Raw genomic sequence first — 24,777 nt, forward strand, 5'->3', positions numbered from 1 at the left:
AGAGAGTTTTAAAAAGACTACTTTCATCATTTCAATTATAGTAAGAGCATTCTCCTTGTTGTTATAAACTCTTCATGGAAAGAATTCTATTAATGGATGAATACATTTAATGGATGAATAAAACCCCAAACACACATCCTTTTTAATATTTGAAAATGCATTGGCTTTCAATGTTTTGTGGGTATAATAACACTGCCACTAATGCCTTCTTGCCAAAGCTTTGTTTTCTGATTTTCATAAGAAAATGTCCTAGAAGTGAAATTCCAAGTTAAAGGATTATAGATTTGTTGGTAAGGAGGGTCTTTGTTTGCTCTTTCACTTGTCTTTCATTGATTTGGTGATTCTTTTAAAATGTATCTCAAATGTTAACCTAAACAAAAAGTTAGGACATTGAACTTAGAATTTATATAACAAATATTTTTGGAACAGATATGAGGTGTGAGAGAGCATTATGTAGGGAGAGTTAACCCAGTCTTAGAGAGAAAGCTTTTAGAAAGAAATGATATGTGAACTGAAGAATGAATAGGAGTCAATAGAATAATAATTTTTTAACAGAATAATTAATCAAATGAATACGGGAAAAATATATCTCACCTCGAGGAACCAAGATAAGAAAATGTGCAGTATCTTTGAAAAGTCATTTGCAGCTCCACATCTGGGAACTCGTGCAGCCCTCCCCACCCAGTTTCTTTCAAAATGTCTCACTGTTCATTAAATTCTGTGCAAGCTCAGTTTGGAGGGAGATCATGCTCCACCAAGTGCATACAGGTCAGTCAAAGCCTGCACCAATATCGAGGCTGAGTGGGATGCTTTCAACATTGAGCCATCAAGAGCAAAGCTGAGGATGAGGTAATGCAGTCAAAATTGGGACCAACCACCACAGTGAACAGACAGGATATTGCCTTCACCTACCAGACAAAGACCAAAAAGGAACTTGCATTAGCACCGAAGTCAGCCTTGTCAAGCCACCTGTAGACGGTGATTTGGGGCATATTGAAAACACCTGCTCAGCATGATGCTTCAGCGCTGAAAGCCTCTGTGAAGGGCCTGAGAAAGGAGGTGTCCTCATTTGCTTGAGAACAAACCAGGAACTGCAAGAAATTAACAGAGTCCACAAGGATATGTACAAGACAGATCTGGAGAAAGATGCCATTTCCAACACTTCTGGTGACTTCCACGAGCTGATGGTTGTCCTCACAAAGGGTAGAAGGGCAGAGGAGGGCTCTGTCATTGATTATGAACTGATTGACAAGATGCCTGGCATCTCTGTGATTCTGGAGTAAAGAGGAAAGGAACAGACGTCTCCAAGTAGATCAGCATCCTGACCAAACGGAGTGGTGTAACCTCCAGAAAGTATTTGACATGTACAAGAGCTACAGCCCTTATGACACAGAGTAGAGCATCAGGAAGGAGGTCAAAGGAGACTGAGAAAACACTTTCCTGAACCTAGTCCAGTGTACTAGGAACAAGCCCCAGCATTTTACTAACCGAATATATGATGCCTTGAATGGCGCAGCCCCTCGCCCTAAGGTCCTGATTAGAACCATGATCTCCTACAGTGAATGAAGCAGAAATATTGAGAATCAAGAGGATCAAGGAAAATTACAGCAAATCCTTCTATACCTACACCCCACTCCTACATCCAGCAAGACACCAGGGGTGACTACCAGAAGGTGCTGCTGTGCCTGTGTGCTGGAGGCTGCTTGAGCTCTAGGCTTTCAGTTAACACTTCCAGAAATCAGGCTATGCTAATAGGCACTGTGCCCCTCCCTGTAAAAAGGATCTTAGCATTGTGCCCCTCCTTATTTCAGTAGCCTAAGCATAGTCTGCCTTTCCCAACCCAGCCTCCCCTTTCAGGCAAAGAAATGAGCATTCCAAGAAGTTGGAAGAGAAATCTATGATGTAAAACACTTAGCCCCTGGTGTGCTGTGTCCTAAACAGATGAATAAACTGAATTTTTACTATGGACATGAAAATAGTAGTTTGCATTTTAGTATAACTAAACCATGAAACTAGAGGGGTGACAGAAGCCAGATTTTTAAAATATCACCTGTAGGGACTGAGCGGGGTTAAGATGGGATCCAGGAAAGTGAGGTTCCAACAAGGGTCCTGCTGTCCACTGCTTTAAACTCTCTTTAAAATCAGACTCTGTCAGATTTTTGCCCTTATTTTGGTGAACTATTCTACTGGACACAAAATTTGAAAAGTGATATTATCTTTGAGCACAAAGGCTAAGTTGGAAAGGAAGAAGATTCTCTGATCAATGTAGTTCAGGTTCAGATTTAGGGACTTAAGGTTATGGTTGGGCAAACGCCATGAACCTAGACCTTCTTTCTTCTTCCTCGAAACAATGATCCCCAAGAATTTTCTTTCATAAAGGGCTGATAAATACTGGCTCATGTTAGGCAAACTTAGCTTAAGGAGGATATGCATATTTCCTAAAACATATGTGCGAGTTCAGTGAATATAATAGACATCAATATACCATTTGCTCTTTTCAAAGTTGAGATTGCAGAGACTAGTTTCTCCATTGAAAAAGCACATTATTAGCCAATAACTTCTACAGGGAGAAAGTGAATTCTATGAGCTCTGCTTACCTTTCAGTTTCAACTTCCCAGGGGGCTGGCTTTTCTGGCCTCATCTACTTGGGATGGATAGCTCTCAGGCGTCCCTCAAAGGCTGCGACACAGGACACAGGCAGATGCACATAAATGAATGTGGCCTGCACATCTGTTGTCCCTAGTTCACCTGCCAGAAAGCTCAGACCATGTTTTTCAAAATGCCTTAGTCAGGAAGTAGTAAAAGCAAAATAGTGGTGGAGGGGATAAGGGATGAATAGTTTTTTTCCGGAGATCTGGGTCCTTTTTCTGTCTTTCTCCACAACTCATTAGAGAACTTAATTGAACCACTTTCCTGTCACAATCTCCCCTGTCTGTGAAATAAGGATAATTATTGCTGCCCTTTCCTTTGCCCTTTGATAACTTCACAGGGGTGTTCAGAGATGTTATGAAGATTAATAAGCCAAATGCTTTTGAGTGCTTTAAGCTCCCCACAAGGGAGAGAAAAGCAAATTAAAATCCATTGCTTTGAGAACAGGAGGGGCCAGATACCAAAGGCCAGTAACCAGAGCCCTCGCCATCCTCAGCAGTGGGCTTTTGTGAGTGGTAGAGGTGGAGGATTTTTCTAGGACCTACCAGTATTAGCCCTGGCTAAGAGAGGATGGATGGAAAAGCCACTTCATGCCCCAACATTCATTACTAGGTCAACCCCAGAACCTAATATAATGAGCCAGGGCTTTAAGAATCCAATACAACTCTGTGTGTGTGTGTGCGTGTGTACTGGTCATGGGCAGTTGTAGACTGAAAATGGCTACCCAGTATGTCCTAATCCCTGGAACCTATGAATATACGTAACTACACCTGGCAAAATGGATTTGCAGATGTGGCTGAGGTAAGCATATTGAGATGGGAAGATCACGCTCAGCTACAGGCATGGTGTCAGTGGAATCATAAGGACACTAATGAGAGGGAAGAGCTAGTAGTAGGAGATGAGGCTATGGAAACAATAGGTCAGAGTGAGGTGAGGAAGGAGCACTGGACCAGGGGATGCAGGTCTCAAAAACTGAAAAAGGCAAAAAATCAGACTCTTTCCTGATGCCTCTGGAAGGGACAAAGCAGTGACAAGACCTGATTTTAGACTCTGAAAGATGATAAAAGTGCTTTATTTTTAGCCACTAGGTCTGTGATAGCCTGTCAGAGCAGTAATAGGAAACTGTTTCTTAGGCATGGTATGGTGAGTTGAATGGTGGCCCTCAAGATATGCCCCATCGTAACACTCAGAACCTGTAAATGTGACTTGGCTTGGTGAAGGTATCTTTGCAGATGCAAATAAGTTACAGATCTGGAGATGAGCTCATCCTGGATTAAGCAGGCAGGTCCTAACTCCCATGCTAACATCCTTACAAGGAACAGGAAGGGAAGGCAATGAGGAGGAAGCAGAGACGGGAGTAATGAGAGCAGCCATGGGATGTCCAGAGCTCCAAGAAACTCCAAGAGTGAAGGAAGAATCCTTGCCCTACCCTTTCAAAGGGAGCTCGGGCCCGCCAATACCTTGATCTCCATCTTCTAGCCTCCAAAATGATGAGTGAATAAATTTCTGTTGTTGGGAGCACTCAGAGAAACAGAAGCAGTTCTGCGGGTCTGGGCCTTGTTGGATCAATAGAAGAATTGAAGCTGCAGAATCAGCTTTATCTGCCCTTTTAGAAAAGATTCCTACTTAACTCTCATCGCTGCCCTGAACTGTACCACATAACTACCATTTGCTGCATGTTGGAATGAAACGAGAGTAGTTTTTGGCAAATGAACTGTGAAAATGGATATTGTTTGGGTCACGAGGCAGTGTCTGACCCACTTCCACCTTAAAAATGCTGTTTTAGATGAAAGGGACAGGAGAGTCACCTTCCTAAGTGTCAACAGTGAAAGTCTAAAATGGGGAGAGAAATAGTTCTTGATCATCCATCAGAATGGTTAGGAGAGACTAAGAAAATTGATGTGAAGACTAATGACAGAATGATCCAAAAGTACATGAGGTGTCTCTGATGATAATAATTCCACAGAGTTAACACTGGCAAAGTCTGCCTGCTGGAAAAATAGTGCTTTTTATTTCAATAGTGGCTTCCAAATTTTTATGCCAAATGATTACATGATTAATACACATCTGCCATAGCTGGGAAGCTGCTATTTAGAGGTCAGGCCCTGGTGATGAACAAAACCTAGGCACAGGGATAGTAGGGGCAGTGTGCTTACCAAAACCCAGAGCTTGTTCCACCCACCCCACCCGCTCCCCCTGCACAGCTGGCATCCATATCCCAGCTTTCTTTGCCAGTGACGTGTGCCATATTGCTTACTAGCAGCAATAGATGTCACTCACAGGTCTGACCCTTAAAGTCTGACATTTCATGTTCTTTCCCCATCTAAGAGCTGAAAAGACAGACTAGGCCCTAAGATGTGCAGAGGCACAGGCTAAGAGAGCTTAGAGTCCTAAAAGACTACATAAAATTGAAACTCTAAAAACCTATATTCCATAACAATATGGTAGACAACTGTCATAATGAAAAAAAAATAATAAAATAAAAATAAAGCATTTGCTATTTAGGGGTAATTGCCAGAGTGGGTGTCTTGAGAGCCTCCCAGGAAATGGGAAGGGAAGAGGAATGATGCATCGTCTGCTGAGAATTTTAAAATAACAAATAGAAATAATAAAGCTCAGTCTGCTTTTCATTATCACCATATACTGACAAATCTAAACAATACCAATGATAAAATGCTCCATCCCATGTGGTGGAAGGGGTTCCTGCAAGCCAGAAGGGTGGGGTAGAGGAGCCAGGGCTGTTCTGTTCCCTGTGCATCTACGCACCCCTACACAGAAGGGGTGACGACTTGGGGGGGGGGACCAAAGCAAACAGAAAACCCCACTATGCTCCAGTGTAGACTATACAGCTCTATGTTTCTATTCTGAAGCTTCTAAAATGAGAAATGAGGCCCTCCAATCTTCCATCTGAGAAGTGGAGTTCATACTTAACTCATTTTGTCTTCAGAGAATCAAATAAGGCAATACTTGTGAAAATTGAGCACACGTCTTAAGTAACATCCAAATAAATGCTGGTGTAAAGACTATATATATATATATATATATATATATATATATATATATATACAGGCAGAAGGTTTTCTCTCATGTATACCTGTGTGATCAGCTTTCGTTTAGGGAGTAAAGTATCTCTTTTTCACATAAACTCATATGGCAACAAGCAGAAAAGAGAGACTAAAATGCTTGCTATTGACAAAGTTGACTTCTCAAAGTATTGCACTGTTTGGGGAGAGGAGTATTTTACATTTCTTTAAATTATGTGAAGAAGAAAAGAAGATTTAGGGCCTCCCTGGTGGCACAAGGGGTGAAGCACAGCACTATGAAGCTGTCCACAGACTCTGCAGCACAAGTTCAATCCCTGACCTGCCAGGGAGCTACCCGCATGGCAGAGCAGACCTCTCCTGTCTCACCTGCTGCTCCCCTCAGCAGTGTATTTCAGTAGATCCTCCTGTTCTCCCCACACTGTCTCTGGTGAATCCTCTCACCCTGCACCTCTGGCCTGTACCCCAGTTCTTATATGCATAAATAAATAAATCTTAAAAAATAAAAAGGGAGGTTCCAGGTTTCCTGCCCCACCCAAGGAAGGGTGGAGCAAAGCAACAAGGGGAAGCTAGAAATGCCTGGGGGGAGAAAACTAGAAAAAAAGAAGACTAGAAGACTTGGAGGAGGCACCTGGAGCAGGCACATGTGAAGAAGATGCTGCATGTACTTTTCAGCCTTGGATCAGCACCAGGGATTTGGGGGACATGGAAAGAGACACTTGAAAAAGACATGAGCCTCCGGTGGGGAAGATGACAATGTCAGCCTTTATCTTGACTTCAATTTTGATTTGATCTTTTTCCTTCCAGACTTGCCTGGCGTGTTCTGCCCCTTTCCTATGGATCCCCACGATTAAGTGGCATAGATTTATGGCAAGCTTCTGGGCCTCAGCAGCTCTACCTTGGAGCAAGCCCTGTTTTCCTGGGCATTTGCCCATGAGGAGACGGGTAATTTCAGGTTCTTGATTTAGAAAATATACACTTTCCCTTTTCTCTCTATTGCACACTAATTATTACACACTAATTGTATTAAAGTTCTTTCCTAGTGAAGGTCTTACTTACTAGAGTATGTTTTGTCTTTATGCAGAGGATGGCAGAACCCATTTAGAGCAGGCAGATGTGGGGGTCCTGGGGCGCCCCTCATCTTACCTGCTAACAAAGACATGGAGGAAATTTAAGTGTGTATAATTAAGTAAAAGTAACCAATTTGCAATGGTAACATACTATAATGATCCCAAGTACCTTCTATTCTAGAAAACTGTGGAAACAGCAAAAGATCAGCATTTGCTGTAAGTTAAGAGGTAGACAAAAAAGGAGGGATAAATTGACAGAGAGTAAAGGATGTTCAGCACAGTGAAATGGTCTCTATGATTCTATAATGGTGGATATATGTCACTATACATTCATGAAAAATCCATGAATGTACATCGTCAAGAATGAACCATAAGTAAACTATGAAATTTGGGTGAGGATGAGGTATCAACTTAGATTCTTCAATTGCAACAAACAAATGTATCACTGTAGAAAGGGATCTTGATAGTAGGAGAGACTGCATGGATGAGGGCAGGACTCGATAGAAAATCTCTGGATTCCACTCAAGGTTACTGTGAACCTAGATCTGCTTTAACAATAAAATCTATTTTTTTGAAAAATGAGGAGGCAAGATGAGAGTGATGGTCATTTAATCAGTAAAACTCGATTCCCTGCTTGCTCTATTTCTAGTATCTAAAGACACCTGCAAGTATAGATGTGGGTTTTGAGTGATATTCAACAACTGTACAGATGTAACACATCTGTCTTTATTTGTTCCATGGGCCTCTCAGTTGCAGATAAGAGAGTCTCCCACACTTCTCTCATGGATCTCTAGATCAATAAATACATCTATCTTGCATGTTATGTGTTTTGTAAGTGCTATGGCATATAAAAGAAAGGTCTCTATCCTTAAAATGTTACCATATACCGACTAGAGTAAATCCTGATAGTGGACTGATGAGAAGTTGAAAAGCTGAAGAGGGATTTCATGAACAAATAACCAAGCACTGGAGGTAAGAAGGATCAATTTTTTCTAGGTGATGCTGACTATAGAACAGAGAAAGAACTTTACTAGTCAAAATAATACTTCTGTAACAGATCAACCTCTACATCTCAGTGAATTTTTCTGTGATTTGTTCTCATGTCACAGTGTAAGATGGGAGCTTCTACCAGTGGTCATCAAGATCACTCAAGGCCCAGCAATCCTTTCCTATGAGTTTCTCCTCCTTCTGGGACCACACTCAGCAGACCCTCCACTCAGTTGCTGGCGAGAGGAAAAGAGGTCCATGCAAGGCATTATGGGAGGTTTGACATGAACAGTTTTGCAATTGGAGCATCTTAGTTCTATTCACATTCCAGGCTAGGACTTACTGGACAAGTGTGTTTTGTTCTCAACCTACTGCTAATAATGCCTGGGGACACTCACTTGGGCTCAGGCGAGTCCTTTAGATATTTCCCTTTTTAAGTCAATATTATGACTGGTCCTGCCTGAGAGTTCTTATTGTTATTGTGAGGTGCCCTTTAGCAATAATCATTGACAGACTTTGAAATAAAATGGAGATATATTACTTATAAGACCCAGATATTGCATAGCACACCTGGGCCACAGTGAGTAACAGGTAAAGAGAGAAAAAGCATGGACCTGGGTCCTGTTTTTATGGGAGGTGGTGGGGTTAGGGTGCCCTAGTGTCTCTAGGGCTTGTTCTTTATTGGTGAATGTAACTCATAGGCAGAATCTAAAATTCTGGAGGAAGAAGACAAAAAGACAAAAGAAGGGAATAGACAAGTCAGTTCTAAGTGACACCAGTTACCTAAATCAACCAGGATGTGTGAAGCAAAGGAGGCGTAGTCAGGGGGCAGCCTGACTCAGCTAGCCTGTGTCTGGTGGGTGTGTCTATTCCTGGCCATCTTCCAGGTGGAAGATGTATTTTTCACTTGGATGTCTGGACACTTGCATTACAGAAAAGAAAGACCAAGCAAGGACGTTTATGAAACCACACGTTTCACTGCAAGGAGACTAGAGAAAACAACTCTTTTTCTGGGAGACAAAAGGAAAGGAGCTAGGCATACAATCAGCTGGTCTCTGTCTCCCAAGATAATAAGGAAAGCAAGCAAAAGCATCAGCGGGTCCAAGTGCATTCGAGTGCGTGAGCATCGTGCATATACTGGCATTGAGATGGAAAAGAGGATCTGAGGTGACTTACTGAGAAAAGTCCCGCAAAATGGTCAAGACTGGTGGCAGCTCAGGATCACCCAAGCAAAAATGGCTGAAATGGGGAATATGGTGAAACTTTGTAACAGGTCTGTCCCTTTGGACATAGTGGCACTTTGTTCTCTTCTTTTAGAAAATTCATTCTTCAGGAACTATTCCGAAAAATGTCCCGTGGAAACTTCCAGTCTTTATCTACTAAGTGATTGGCTTTGGAGAGGGCACCTGGCCACCAACGAGCAGTCAGGGACCCTCCCAGCACTTTATTACAAGGGGATGCTGGGTGGAGAGCCTCTTCCTTCTGTGTGACAAATCAGGATGGATGAGGAGGTATCCACGCACAGGATCCTTAGAGGCGAGAGATCTGAGCGAACGTGAGAAAGAGAGCTTGTCCTGCTCACTATGAATGACACTCCTGCTTCCTGAGACTTGTTAACTGAGCTGATAATTCCAACTTCCCTTTATTTCATTCAGAAGTTTTAGTGATTAATTGTGTGTATGTGTGTGTGAGTGAGTGAAAGTGTGTGTGTGTGTGTGTGTGTGTGTCTGGTTCTTCAAACCAGTTCAGATTAGATTTTTATCAAAGTGACAGCAAAAACAAGAGTCCTGATTAAGACATCTGGAGGATTTGTATTTCAATGTGTTTGAAAGAACGCTTTTGTCACAGTTAAATCAGAAGTGGCTTCTATGGATAAGTTTTGCAGATCCAAAGACAGTTTATATATACTGAGGAAATATGGAATACTTATAGATAACCCAGGGAAATTAGCGATTGTTCAAGTTTCAGTTTCTCATTCTTCAAGATGGGTAAATGCATCTAGCATACAGATAGACATTTCATAATATAATGGATATTATTATATCCAGATTTGACTGATATATTCTTTATCATAAATAGACACCTATTCACAGACACTATTTGAACTGACAAACATGAGCTTCATTTAAAGTTAGACTTCCAAGGCAGAAGAAAACATCAATAAGAGGAAATTATCTTTTTTGGTACCAAACTTTCCTTAGCAGAACCTGAGCTCCAAGAGAAAGTAGAAGGAGAGGGATTTGAAGATGTTTCCAAAATGACTGGGCCCATTACTAAATTCTATAAAAGCCCTAGACGAATCTATGAGAAGTTATGGCTAACTTATCTAGTGGTCTGTAAAGACACTCAGGTTTGCTTTGAGACCTGGGGTTTGCAAGTCTGACGGGAAGACCCTCTGAAGCCCAGATTGTACGAGTGGCCTGAATTAGTTCTCATCCCTGAGGCCCCAGAAAGAAACACAGACAACAATAAATGGCTGTTTAATGAGAAACAGGTCCACTTCTGTTGCGCCTTTTTCAACTGCTCCTTCTTCCTATAACTCCCCAGAGAACTAAACATCAAATACCAGGTAGAACTGAAGAGATACATTGGGAGTAGAGTCAGATAGCCTCAAATCCTCCTCACTGGGATTCAAATACAGAATTTTGAATATTTCAAAGTGATTCACTGATAGGTTCTACATACAACCCTCTTGAAAAGACTATTGGGGACAAATGCATACTTAAGATTCTCTTGGCATTTATAGTACTTTAAGCTACTAAAATTTACTAAGAATTTTGCCTTATGTACATAATGTTCCTGACTATTTGACATAAGGTAATATACAACACTCTGTCTTACTGTTCTGCTCATTCTTTTTCATTGTGAAATTGCGGAAACTAAAAAATAGGTGATACACACACATGGTCTATGTATACGTGTGTGGATACATATATGCATGTAAATTTATACTCATTTATATACATACACATGTGTGTTTATATATGCAGCACAGAAGACTTAAATCAATGTAATGTTTTCAAGTTAAGTTTTTTGCTTTTTTTAAAAGCATGTTTGACTAAGGAGTGAAACTACTTGAATTTCTGAAAATACATTTTATCATATTAACAAGCCCAGACAATTTGAGGACCCAAGCAATCTTTATGGAACTAGGGAAGACATTATTCATACTTTCATTTTTACTTTATATACCAATAAGACAGAATTTAAGGAAAATAATAGAAAATACCTGTTTATTCTGTGTGAGGACCCAAACTATTAGAGTGGGTTTTTTATTTTACCCACTTTCATATTTTTTAACAAATGGCTTTTTTTTCCTATCAAGGCTTCATGAAATGTTTGGTGGGATTTCAGAAGTTCTGAAAATGCCAAGCATCTTGTTCTGTCTTATTTCCCTCCCTCCCCTCTGGACCACAGGTGTGCGCCCATGAAGACCTGATTTGGCTCCTTCCCCTGGACACAGAATTTTCCACTGGATGCCGGGCTACTGTGGGGCATTGAGAACACCTAACCTTTGTCCACCCTCAGGATCACAAACCTCAACTCCTACCTCATCGAGAAAATTCCCAATAACGACACAGGTCTCAAGAGAAAGCAAACCCTCACATGCCTTAGTAAAACTGGAGGTGTGGAGAGGGTGGCAAATGAAATTGAGTGTGAGAGAGAACCAGGGAGGTGAGGGTGGTGAGTTCAAAAAAAACTACCCCAAAGTACAGGAAATCACAAGTGAAAGGAGTTTATGTTGATAAAACCCTCTCCTGAGACTCTACCATCTCGTGGGCTAAGTAGTCTAGGACTATGTAATTTGGACTTGAAAGTCAGTCTGATGGTGTACATAGTTTATGAATGTCTTTCCAACTATCCCGAGGACTTATCACTAGGACTATGGAATTTGGGAACTGCCACAAGATATAATTTAATGGTGGGATTATGTAAACACACCTACCACAGTTAAAAAAAAAAGTCTCTGACAACCATTTTCCTTGTTCTCTCCAGTGTTACAGAATTGAGTCCATTCAACTCTTTCGGATGGCTCTGGAACAAAAAGAAAGGGCTCTGTCTCCCTCAGGGTTTGTGTTGATTGCTTCCAGAAACTCTGGAAATTTTTGTTGACATATCACATCTCACTTCTAATGAGCAGTAGAAGAGCCAGGTTGATCCACCAACCAAATTGTCATCTCAGGGAACATTTGGGGGAAAGTATCTCATTGCACAAGTGAGTCATTTGTTTCTTTTACAATTTGCCACCCACTTTGCTAGTAAGGGTGGAGCAGTTGGGTTGAAAATGATGGATTGCCCTAAATGGGCAGCTACTGAAATCTTGCAACTTCAATGGGTTGCACTGAGCAAAAGATAACAAGCTTTCTGGCAACAGAATAAATTGTCCTCATGTGGCGTCAGTATAGCAGAATAGCCCTGCCTTCCTGTCAGATGCGAAGCGAAAAAACATTTCTCTTTCTTTGATTTTCTTATCTTCTCCACAGATAAATTATTTTGATAGTCTTTAAATCTGGATTTTAGCTGTTTTCTTACCCTGAACATTCAATAGCTTTACCCACTGATTAGTAATCAACTTTGTCTGGAGATAACATGTTTCACTTCGGCATTTATGATGAACATCAGAAGTCTCTTGTTGCCCATTCTGATAAGAAGCTATTCCCTTTGTTTCTTCTAGACCATCCCTGTGGTCTTTAGTTCCATTTATTTATTCGACATACAGAATCTGATTCCGAAATAGAGACATAAATGCAATGTGGGTTCCTGACCCCTGGAAAGGCCTATGAGTATATGAACAACTAATAGATTTACAATTTGGGTCAATGCAGTAGAAATGTATTCACCAAGGTCAGAGTCTCCATGCTGAGTGGGGGAAAGGGGGGTGCACAATGGTGGAGGGGGGGCTATACTGGTTCTTGCAGAAAGATATTTTCTGGGTTTTTACTACCAGCATAATTGCAATATAATTCATATTAAGTAACATTTATGCTTTTAAGGTACCTAGTTAAGTGGTAAATTAGTTTATTCACAGCTGTGCAACCTCCTTCACTATTTAATTTTAAATGTTTTATCACTCCAAAAAGAAATGATGTATCCTTCAGTTATCAGTTCTAATTCTTCCTTTCAGCAACCCCTAGTAATCACTAATTTACGTCAAGTTATATCATATTTTCCTATTCTGGACATTTCACATAAATGGTGCCATATACTAAGTGATCTTTTTACTTTCTTATTTTTTTATATTTAGCATAATAGTTCAGGATATATACCTTTGGTAACATGTATCAATCCTTCATTCCTTTTTATGGCCAAATAATATTCCATTGTATGGATATGTCACATTTTGCCTAGCTATTAATCAGCTGATATATATTTGATTAGCTTCCATTTTGTCTACTATGAATATTCATATATAAGTTTTTTCACAGGTCTTCAATTTACTGGTTATATAGCAAAAGATAAATATCTGTGTTATTTGAAAACACTGGTTATCAAAGCAGCTATAACATTGCACATCCCCACCAGGAATGTAAGAAGTTTCCAATAGATATTATAGTAGGTGTGAAATGACAGCTCATTGTGCATTTGATTTGCATTTTCTTTTTTTTTAAGATTTATTTATTTATGTATACAGAGCTGGGGTACAGGACAGAGATGCGGGGGGTGAGAGGATTCACCAGAGACAGAGCAGGGAACAGAACAGGCAGACTGATGAAATACACTGCTGAGGAGAGTAGCAGGCGAGATAGGAGAGGTCTGCTGCACCATATGGGTTTCTCTATGGCTGGCCAGGGATTGAGCTCATGCTGCAGAGGCTGTGGATTGCTTCATAGTGTGGTGCTTAACCCCTTGCACCACCAGGGAGGCCCCTGATTTGCATTTTCTTAATGATTGATAATGTTGAGCACCTTTCTATGTATTAATTGCCATAATTTCTTTATCTACTTTGGAGAAATATATATTCAAGTTATTTGCCCTTTTTTTAGAATGGGTTATTTGTGAGATAATGTTTTCCATATATTATAAATATACTCATCAGATAAGTAATTTGCAAATATTTTCTACTATTCTTTAAGTTATCTCTTACCTTTCTTGATAGTGTTCTGTGAAATCCAAATTCTGAATTTTGGTGAAGTCTGATTTCCTTATTTTCTCCCTTTATTGCTTGTGCTTTGGTGTCTTATCTAAGAAAGTAATACCATGTCTAATGCCAAAATGATTTACTCCTGTGTTTTAGTGTCTTAGAGATTTAGCTTTTATATTTATATACATGGTCCATTGCAAGGTGATACTGTAGTTAGGGTTAGGTGGGGGGGTCTATCTTTTTTCTTTTCCGGGGGGTGTGGGGGGTCATTTGGTTATTGTAGTACTATTTATTGAATACCCCTTTCCCCACTGAATGGCCTTGATGGCCTTGTTGAAAATGAATGGAAAGTAAGTTAAGGGACTCATAACTCTATGTCATAGATTTCAGTCTATCCTATGCCGGTGCCATACAACTTTTGCATGCTATAACTCTATAGTTAGATTTCAATGTAGGAATTATGATTCTTTCAACTTCTATCATTTTGAGATTACTTTGGTTATTCTGAGTCCTTTGCATATCCATATGACTTTCAGGATCTATTTGCCAATTTTTGCAAAAATAGTAGCTGGGATTTTGATACATTTCTACTCTGAATTTGAAGATTAATTTTCTGAGTATCAGTATCTTAGCAATGTTAAGTCTTCCAGTCCAAGAACACAGAATGTTTATCTACTCATGTAAGTCTTCCTTAATTTATTTAAAAATGTTTTGTAATTTTCAGTAAATTTGAATTACTTTTGATAAAGGTATTCCTAAGTATGTTATCATTTTATATTATTATAAATTGAATTGGCTTCTTAATTTTATTATCTAGCATGTAGAATTGCAATTGATTTTTTAAATATTGATCTTGTATCCTGAAAATTTACTCAACTCATTTATCTCATTTATTAGTTCTGATAGTGTTTTGTGTGTGAGTATGGGGTGGAGTATTCCTTAGAGTTGCCTATATAGGAGATATGTCATTTGAGAACAGGAATAGTGTTGCTTCATTTTTTCAAATCTGAATGCATTTTATTTCATTTTCTTGATTAATCTGCTCACTAAAACAGCCAGTATTTTTTTTGAATAGAAGTGACCACAGGCAGATGTCTTTGTCTTATCCTGATATTAGGGAAATGCTTTTAGATTTTTACCACTAAGTATAATGCTAACTTTAAGTTCATTTCCTTAAATGAACTTTCTCAGGTGGAAGAAATCCCTTTCTTTTCACAATATGTACAGTGTTTTTATTATGAAAGGATTTTGGAATTTGTGAAATGACTGTCATGTATCTATTTGTAAAAGTAAATCTATATAATTTATTTTTATTTATTTATGCATGCAAGAACTGGGGTGTAGGCTAGAGGTACAGGGGGTGATTCACCAGAGACAGTGGGGAGCAGAATAGGTGGATCTACTGAAATACACTGCTGAGGGGAACAGCAGGTGAGACAGGAGAGGTCTGCCACACCATGTGGGTTAGCTCCCTGGCCAGGGATAGAACTCATGCTGCAGTGGCTAGGGACAGTTAATAGCATGGAGACTTTAACCCCTGTACCACCAGGGAGGACCTGTCATGTGTATCTATTTAGATGATCAATTGGCTTTTGTTCTTTATTCATATCACATAATAGAGTGTCAGAATTTTTTAATGTTATTCCAACCTTGATTTCTTGATATTAGAAATGAAATATTTTGTTATGGTACATTATGCCTTTTCTATATTGCTATAGTTAGTATGTTAAATATGTTCATATTTGTATTCATGAGAGAAACTGGTTTGCCACTCTTTTCCTGTGGTAACTCTGTCTACTTTTGTAGTGTCACTGTCATGCTGGATGAATAAAATGAAGGGAGCTGTATTGTTGTCTCTTTTGTTTTTGGATTGGTTTTTATACATTTTAGCAGAGATATACAAAATTACAAATCATATCTCAGAGATTCAAAATACAACATACCCCTAATCAATCAATGATCAAAGAAGAAATCACAATATACCAAAAATGTGCAGAGTTCTACTAAAACAGTACTTAAAGGGAGAATTTATACCTACAAATGTCTCCTTTAAAAAAGAAGAGAAATCTCATATCAATAACCTAACCTTCCAACGCAAGAAAATATAAAAGAAGAACAAATTAAAGCCGAAGCCATCAGAAGGAAGGAAATAATAAATATTAGAGTTGAAAGAAATAAAATAAAGAATAGAAACATAACACATGAAAAGCAATACAGCTTTCTCTTTGAAAGAAAAAAAAAAAACAAAATTGACAAAATTTAATCTAAATTGACAAGCAGAAAACACTTCAGAAAAGCAGATAACAATGATCAAAAGCAAGTTTTCAACAATTATAAAGGTCATCATTGATAGAGTTGCTTTCTATTCTAGAAACATTCTTGAGAAGCTGACTCTAACCTAGGATAATTTCCTTTTTAAAAAAATAATTTATTATTTGAAGTGTGATAACAATAGGATCCCCCCACTAGGTATTACCACTCTAGGGTTTCTGTCAACAAATCATCCATAGTCCACCACCATAGTCTAATGTGCTTCTTTCCCTCTTAAATTTCAGAGATATCTTTGTGAACTCATTCTAAAGAGCAAGCAAAACAAAAGAGAATTAAAACAACTGGGACTAGAAGCAACCAAACTCTTTCACTAACCTAGTGCAAGAGACCATAACTAAAAAAAAAAAAAAAGATACCCAACGGAATGGAAGAAAATATTTGCATACCATATGTCTGAAAAGGGATTGGTAACAAAGATTAACAAGGAGTTCATACAACTTAACAAAAGGAAAACAAGTAAACCAATCAAGAAATGGGCACAGGAGCTAAATAGGCACTTCCTCAAAGAAGATATACACATGAACCTTACCCACAGGCACATAAAAAGTGTTCATTGCCACTTATCAGGGAAATGCAAAACAAAACCACAATAAGATACCACCGCTCATCAGTAATAATAGTCCATATCAAAAGATCAGAAACAAGTGCTGGCGAAGGCGTGGAGAACAGGAACTCTCTTACACTGTTGGTGGAAACCACACCAGTCCAGCCCCAGTGGAAAGAAGTGTGGAGGTTTTCAAAAGACTAAAAATGAATCTGCCATACAACCCAGCAATTCCACTCCTAGGTATCTACTCCATGTCCTCTCTCCCCCTCCAAAAAAAAAAAAAAATCTAAATTTGAAAGGAAACGTGCATGCCTATGTTCTTAGCAGCACTATTTTCAATAGCCATGATATGGAAACAACATAATTGCCCCAAACAGGCAAATGAATCTAGGGTAGCCTCTTTTATTTTGCCTTAATATCCTCACAAGTAAATATTCTAATTTAATAAAATGTTGATTATAAATATACACCCCAGCAAATTAAAGAGAAATTCTAAAAATTATTTTAAGGCAAATAATCTGATCTATGACTGAGAGTAGGTAGTCAATAAAACTTTCTCCCTCATGGACAGTTTTCTGTATATGTCCTTTACTCTTGTAATTTCAAGATATTTCTAACATGGTTGGTTCTTTGTCTTACTAGTGAAATCAAGTTATCTCATGAGTCTTCATGGACTTACTCAGGAAAAGCAACAAGTGATATTTCCTCTGATAACAGCTTCCTGAAGTCAAAAGACTCCGATTGAAAGTGCTTGCATACCTGACTGAGGACAAGGAGCTAATATTCAAAATCTACAAAGAATTCACGCAACTCGACAAGAAAGCAAATGACCTAATCAAGAAATAAGCAGAAGAGTTAAATGAACTCTTTTCCAAAGACATGCCAATCAGCAACAGGTGCATGAAAAAAAAAAATGTTCATCATCAGTTACCATCTTGGAAATGCAAATCAAAACCACAATGAGATTCCACCTCTCACTTCTGTGAATGGCCCATGTCAAACAGAAACAAAGTGTTGGTAGGGTTGTGAAGAGAAAGTATCCCTCTTACCGTGTTGGTGAGAGTGCAGACAGGTGTGCTGGTATAGCCCTTATGTGAAAGTGTGGAGGTTTCTCAAAATATTATTGCAATAAGAATAGATCAGTCATATGGTCTGGCAATCCCACACCTACGTATGTAGCTGAAGAATTCAAAGGCACTCATCCAAAGGAATATAAGCATCCTGTGTTCACTGCAGCACAATTTGCAATAGCCAAGGCATGGAAACAACATAAATGCCCAAGGATTGATGCGTGGATTAAGAAGGTGGGGTATACATACACCTTTGCATACAATGGAAAACAACTCAGATGTTTAAAAAAAAGAAGAAAGAACCTTGCTATTTGCAAGAACATAAATGGAGCTGGAGGGGACGGCGCTAAGTGAATTAAGTCAGGAGAAAGACAAATGCCAGGTGATTTCACTCTTAGGTGGAACAATAACAAAACAAATAACAGAGAAAACTAAACTAAAGAAACAGTGGAAAGCTGACTACAGAATTGAAGCTACCAGATGGGACGGTGGAAGTTGAGGGGGTGGAAGGAGGAGGAGGCTCATTGATTTGGGTGGAGGATTATCTTTATTTCGGTGCTGGAAACATGTGAAGAAAGATGAACGTAGACCCCTAAATTATATTCAGTGTTGTAAACCAATGCTACCTAAGTTAAAAGTAATAATTTAATTTTTTAAAAGGCTCCAACGTCAAACCATCATCAATTCTAGGACCATAAGTGAGTTACTTGAAGTTCCTTTATCTGTAAAACTCAGGTGAAAAGGCAAGATACAGCCAATAATTGGTGTGAACTCTAAGTGACCAGATATGATTTAACCATCTCACACAGGTAAGACACAGAGTAAGAGTTCGATGATATTTTTTCCTATTTCTGGATTGTCCCTTCCCTTTTGTTCTCTGGTGTGTGATTTGTATATATGCTTAAATGCCACAGAAAACAAAATTGCATCAAGTGAACACAATATCCACTGAAGCTGGAAAATGAGTCTTTCTGACATTCTGGTTACAGCCACAGCAATTTCCTCTGAAAATTGTGCCATGTGGCTAGAATAAAGCAGATGTTTAGCTGACCTCGCCTTCACTCATGAGAAAATGATTGCTTATTTGTTCATCCATTTTCTTCCAAAATAAGTAAGCCTGGAAGTAAATTGCTAGATTTGAGACTTTAAAAGAAACATTGGTTTTCCCCATCTGTATGTTAGTTCCCACTTGAGTCATATCATGGATTTGATTGGAAGGCTCGATGGAACACCACCATGATAAGGGTTAAAGGCTCACATCAAAACCCTCTCCACCTTTCAAAATAAGCAGACTCTTTGACAACAGAGAACATATGGGAAATAGTCACTTTAATCAAATACTTCTTTTGTGTTGCCTTTTACTAGAGAATTACTTCTCATTATCTCATAGGATATGTGGCAGTAACCATGGCAATGATGTGCCTATTTCTTAGATGCCATAAAACATATGGTCTCTGGGCAGTTGTGATAACATAGCAGTTGTCATAAGATTTCTAACTCTAGCAAAAATTGATCAGGTGATGACAAAGCAAAATTTAATTTCAGTTCTGTTCAAGAGATGTTGAATGTGAGAATGGTATGAGGCAACATTTCAGAATAACATCATTTGATCATATTTTTTGTTATGGATAGACATGTTTCATATCTGAACTATCCAAGAGAGCTGTGGCCCTGAGGAATTTTAAATGTGGTCAGTGAGACTGAGGAAGTAAATTTAAAATTTTAACTTTAATTCATTGAAATTAAAATTTAGATACCACAGGTTGCCAGGACCACCATATTGGACAGTGAATCTTTGAATTGTCAGGACCCTGCTGGCTACCATCTTGACTCTCCTCTTCCCTGCTAACTTTGTTCAAAATCACATGCCTGTGACCACTTTTTTGACTTTACATCATCAAATATTATTATTGATATATTGAACTGATATTATATTTATAGTGATTTGTATTTATCATTTGGCTTTCCCAATAAAATGTAAAGTTTGTGAATTTAGAAATATTTTCTTAATGAATGAATGTTTCTATCTTTGGTCTCCAGAGCAATGTTTATTGCAAAAGAGATAACTATTAAATATTGGATTGAATTGCAAAGTGAAGTTGTAAAAGCATAGAAGTGTCCTGACCTGCTCTAGTGAAAACATGCTGGACTTGAATGTTAGATTTGGTTTCCAGTAGTTCTGCTAACTTAAAGTATGATGTTAGGACACTCAATGTTCTCTAGTTGTAGTTTTCTTATTTGTAAACTAACAGTACAGTGGTACCTGGAATTTTCCAATTGTACATGATAAAAAGACTAATTTGAGGGACTTAGTTGGACAAAGGGGATGTGTATGGTTTAGGATTCAATCACGGTTCCAAATGCATTTAAAGAATTTCAATGCTTAACTACTTAGATACTGGGTTTCCATATACACTAATATTAATGTCTGAGAGCAGATGCTATGGCTAAGGGGAGAAAATAACATAACAGAGTCCCTAGTTTGTGTACTTGTTTATTTTCTTGCTTGCTTGAGATAAATATCTCTCTTTGGTTATCAAATTTGTCATGATTCATTAGGATACAATAAAACCTTACTGTAAATATGATTGGTAATATAGTTTTAAAACTGGTAAAGTTTAATCTGGAGAAATTTTCAATTTATTAGCTTTATTTATGTATGTTGCTTGAAAATTAAGAAGTAGAAAAAAATCATTTTAAGCCTTAATTGAATATGTAACATCAGTTTTGCTTTTGGGTTCTTAGGACCAAGATGAAGTCAAGTATAAGTGATAAATTAGGTGGAATGTTATTTCTAACACCTATATTAACAATTTTCAATTTTCATAAATCATTGAAGACATTCTAAATATGTTACAGTTTAATCCAGGATTCAGGAAATAGATCAACGATTGCTAAATTTTAATAGTACATGTGTAACTAATACTTTACTAAATATGAACATTTCACCATCAGCTCCTTGGGGTTAGCTTCAAACTTTCTCTAAGATCTATATTAAAATAACCATCTACCCCTAAATGTATAGTCTAAAAGTTTTCAGCATTATCTTAGATAACTTTAACTAAATTTCCTAGACTTGCTGGAGATAGCTTGGACATCTCCACTGCTCTGAAACACTCCATTGAAATGCAGACAGAGTGACTTACAGTTTGTCTGATAGTGTGAACTAGGAGGAAATAACAGCTGGCATGTCATTTTTTAAATTTTTTAACATAAACCTGTTTTAGAAACAAATACCTATTGGGTGACTCAGTCTTCCTAAATCTCTTTTAGTCCCAATTCCATAGCACTCAGGCCTAAGAGGTTCAAAGGAGCATTGCTAGACACTTGTCCACTTTTATATCCAAAGCTTGTAGGGAGTGGGGGAAGGGACAACTATACATTTAGAAAAAGAAAAGGGAGAGAGAGAAATAATTGAGCCGAAGTCTCAGCTGTCCACATCCTGAGGAAATTATAACTCTGGCAGCTCTGTTCCTGGAGATTAGGGAAAACTGACAAGTATGTCACTTTGCTTCCCACACACTATTCTGACCTAATTTTCTTTCCCCAGTCTTCATTTTCTGTCAACAAATTCTTAGCGACAACATGCACACACAGATGAGGGCTGTTCTGTGTGAGACAGGGCAGAACAATGTGTGGGTTCCTTAGCAGCAGTGTGCTAATGAGTCCTGACAGGGGTACCCTTCCGTTTGTCCTCAAATTATGGGCCTTGGGGAGGTGAATGCCCTGAAAACCTTTAAAAAGAGGTGGTGGGTGGAACTGAAAATAAATAAATAAGCCAATGGATAATCTAAGTGGGTTGAAACCATTCTCCAAGGCAAAGGAAGGACCTGCATCCATCACACAGTGACATTATAAATCTGTATGCTTTGCAAGGCAATGACATGAAAAATTAGACTGAACAAGCCACAGATGCACAATTTGTCAGCCTCAAAGGAAAGGTTAATGTAAGTTAAATATTGACATGTCAGCAATAAGGATTGCGCCAATTATAAATTTACACCAACACGGGCTGCACTTTAATGGCTGCGTGACACTGACAGGTCAACACAGGGTGGGAGAATGGCAACTGAAGAGAATATCATAGAGATTAGTGCCCGTGGGTTCTTTAAGACCTCAGCTTTCCTCCTCAATTTTCTCCATATATGTGCGAAAGAAGAGTTTTTACAAGGAATTGTCTCACGTGATTATGGAGGCTGACCAGCCCCAAGAGTTATGAAGTGAGTTTTCAGGCTGAAGACCCAGCCTGACATTTCAGTGTTGGATCTTGAGTTTGAAGGCCTGAGTATCATGAGTGTGGACAGTGTCGTTCTAGTTTAAAGACCAAAAGGCTTTTGAGACCCAGGAATAGCAGACATTTTGGTTCAAGTCCAAAGGTAGGAAAAAATATTGATGCCCCATTTCAGAGGCAGTCGGGTAGGAAGAATTCTCTCTTCTTCAGGTGAGAGTCAGGCTTTTTGGTCTGTGCAAGCCTTCAACTGAATGGGCACAGCCTACCTGTGTGGTGGGGGTGGGGGTGATATGTTTGGCTCAGCTTACTGATTTAAACTTTAATCTCATCCCAAAACACCCTCACAGATACCCAGGATAACGTTTGGCCAAATACCTGGCACCTAAGGGATCCCGTAAAATTGACACATAAAAATAACCATCACAAATCTCATCGAAACTCTTGTGTGATGCTGTGTGAGTAAATCTAACAATTAGCTGCTTGTATTTGAACAATTCTTATGTGCTGGGCACCGTGCTAATGCTTTACTGGTAATTTTTTGTAAGGAAAACACTATCCTGGGGAGGTTTCATCATCTGCACAGGTACCATTTGCCAAATGAGAGGCTGAGTCATTTGTCCACAGTCACAGAGCTGGTAAATGAAAGGGCCAGGACTGGGTCCTGCTCTGAACTGAGGTGGAAAGAAAGGCTCACTAATTTTCATTCAAACAACTTAAGGAGAAGCTTCCATATAATGTTATGAAAAACAAAGTATTTATTATATAATCATAGTCTTACTGCTCTGCATACTTCCTATGGGGTATTTCAGGAGCTAAGTGAAAAATAACCTGAAACCAAACAAAAATTCATCATTGCAATTACCCAGGAGGAAAAGGAAAATATCAGTGACTCTGCAGATAAAAATAAATCATTCATTTTGAAATTCTCTTTCTGACTCTTTTTTTTTCTTTTATATATTTTTACATCATTTTTCATTTTTTTTTTTGGTTCTTTCTGACTCTTAGGTGCATTTTATTAAATAAGGAGCTGTAAGTATGTTGTGACCTTTTATATCTTTTGATCCAATTTCAGCCATGGGCACTTGTGTGTAAGCGGAATACAGAGAAACAAAACAAAGGGTCAGATAAAACCAAACCAATAACAAACCCTGGAAATCTGACTGTTGGAACTGAGGATACCAGAGGGGAAGAGCAGAGTGGCAAGGGGGTACAATGGCCTATCCTGGAGGACGATGGGAAGCCATCGTTATAGGGTATGATCCTATAACTCTAAATCACATACAGTGTTGTAAACCAATGTTACCTCAATCATTTTTAAAAGTGTGTTCCTACCTTTGAAAACACTTATTCAGAGGCCTCATGATTAGAGAAATAAAAGCTTGCATAGATACATAATTCTTATAAGTTTGGTCAATGCAATCAGTGAGGACTTTCTCAGTGGCTGTGTTTACAGAGTAATCTTGTTTGTGCATTTCTTCCAAAAAATCTCCATCTTATATGTAGGTCCTACAAGAATGACATCATTGCTCATTATTGTGCACGAGAGCTCTAAGGTGGCGTTGTTGGGACTGCAATAATTTGGAATGATAGGGAAAAGAAATGAACTGAGAATAAGGTGAATGAAACTCAGCAAGATATGGGCAAGATCAGAGGTCTTTGGCCTTGCAGATAAGACTCACTATGTGGAGTGTAGAGAAAGACTGGGGAACTATGTTTATACCAGTTTGGGTTTGGATGACATTAGTGCCACTACATTCATCTGAACGCCAGAGCACAGAGGTGATTCTAGGGAGGGATGGAAAATGTGGGTCCTAGAAGATCTTTGATGTGGTGAAGACATCTGGCTTTCAATCTTAGGAAACCAGATAAATGTGAGAAGAGACCTAGCACTTAGATCTGGATTCTCAAATCATTCTTCATGAAAAGCAACCACAGTTGTTAGAAGAAATGACTTATTCCAGGGTTGTGACAGAGAATATATATGACTCTAGATCATCTTGTGTTGCTAGAATGCAACAAATTACTCAAAGAATCAAATGAATGAGGTATTGCAGAGGGACATGGGAGCCAACCTGAAGGAGTTCCAGGTGTCCAAAGCTGGAATAAATTGAACAGAAAATAACATGTAATATAGCATGATTGCAATCTGAAATATAAAATCAATATCTGAGTCCATGTTGATGTAAATAAATGATTGAAATAAAAAAATGGGGAAACATAGACAAATCATCCATACAAAAGAATTCTGAATAGTTTATGTTGCATGTAACTCTCTCTCAAAGAGTTTAATTTAAGATAGTATCAATTATTTGTTGCCAAATAGTAAAGTACAGAAAGTAGATAAAAGTAACTTTACAGTGGAAAAACTTTACAAATGTTACCTCAGTCAATGAACCCAATCAGGTGTTAATATTATGATATAAAATGATAAGAATATCACTTCACCTATGGTTTTCTTCCCAAAGTTCATAAACCCAGTATAAACATGAGAAAAAAAAACAAAAAATTCAAATTTAGGATATTCTACAGAATGCTTGATCAGTATTGCTCAAAACTGTCATCATCAAAACAAGAGTAGGGCAGGATACAGAACACCTATGTGTAAAATGGCACCCTAAGGAGGATTCAAGAAAGAAAAAGATAGTGGGAGCAACCTTAATATTTTGTAGTTTGGTTAAATGTGTTATCCTGGCGGTTCCTTAATTGTGACAAATGACCCTTTGTACAATGTTAATGTAAAATCTATCCATAGCAGAAATTTGATAAGGT

The 24,777-nt window shown here is 38.5% G+C and overlaps 1 pseudogene across 1 annotated transcript; it reads left to right on the forward strand.

Annotated features, from left to right (window-relative positions):
* Nucleotides 1–721: 721 nt before the first annotated feature.
* Nucleotides 722–1,566, forward strand: LOC311170647 (annexin A2-like; annotated as a pseudogene). The gene has a single exon. The product of its transcript is annotated as an annexin A2-like (transcript).
* Nucleotides 1,567–24,777: the final 23,211 nt, after the last annotated feature.

The sequence above is a fragment of the Talpa europaea genome (assembly GCF_964194135.1).
Source record: "Talpa europaea genome assembly, chromosome: 5".
Lineage (NCBI taxonomy): Eukaryota > Metazoa > Chordata > Mammalia > Eulipotyphla > Talpidae > Talpa > Talpa europaea.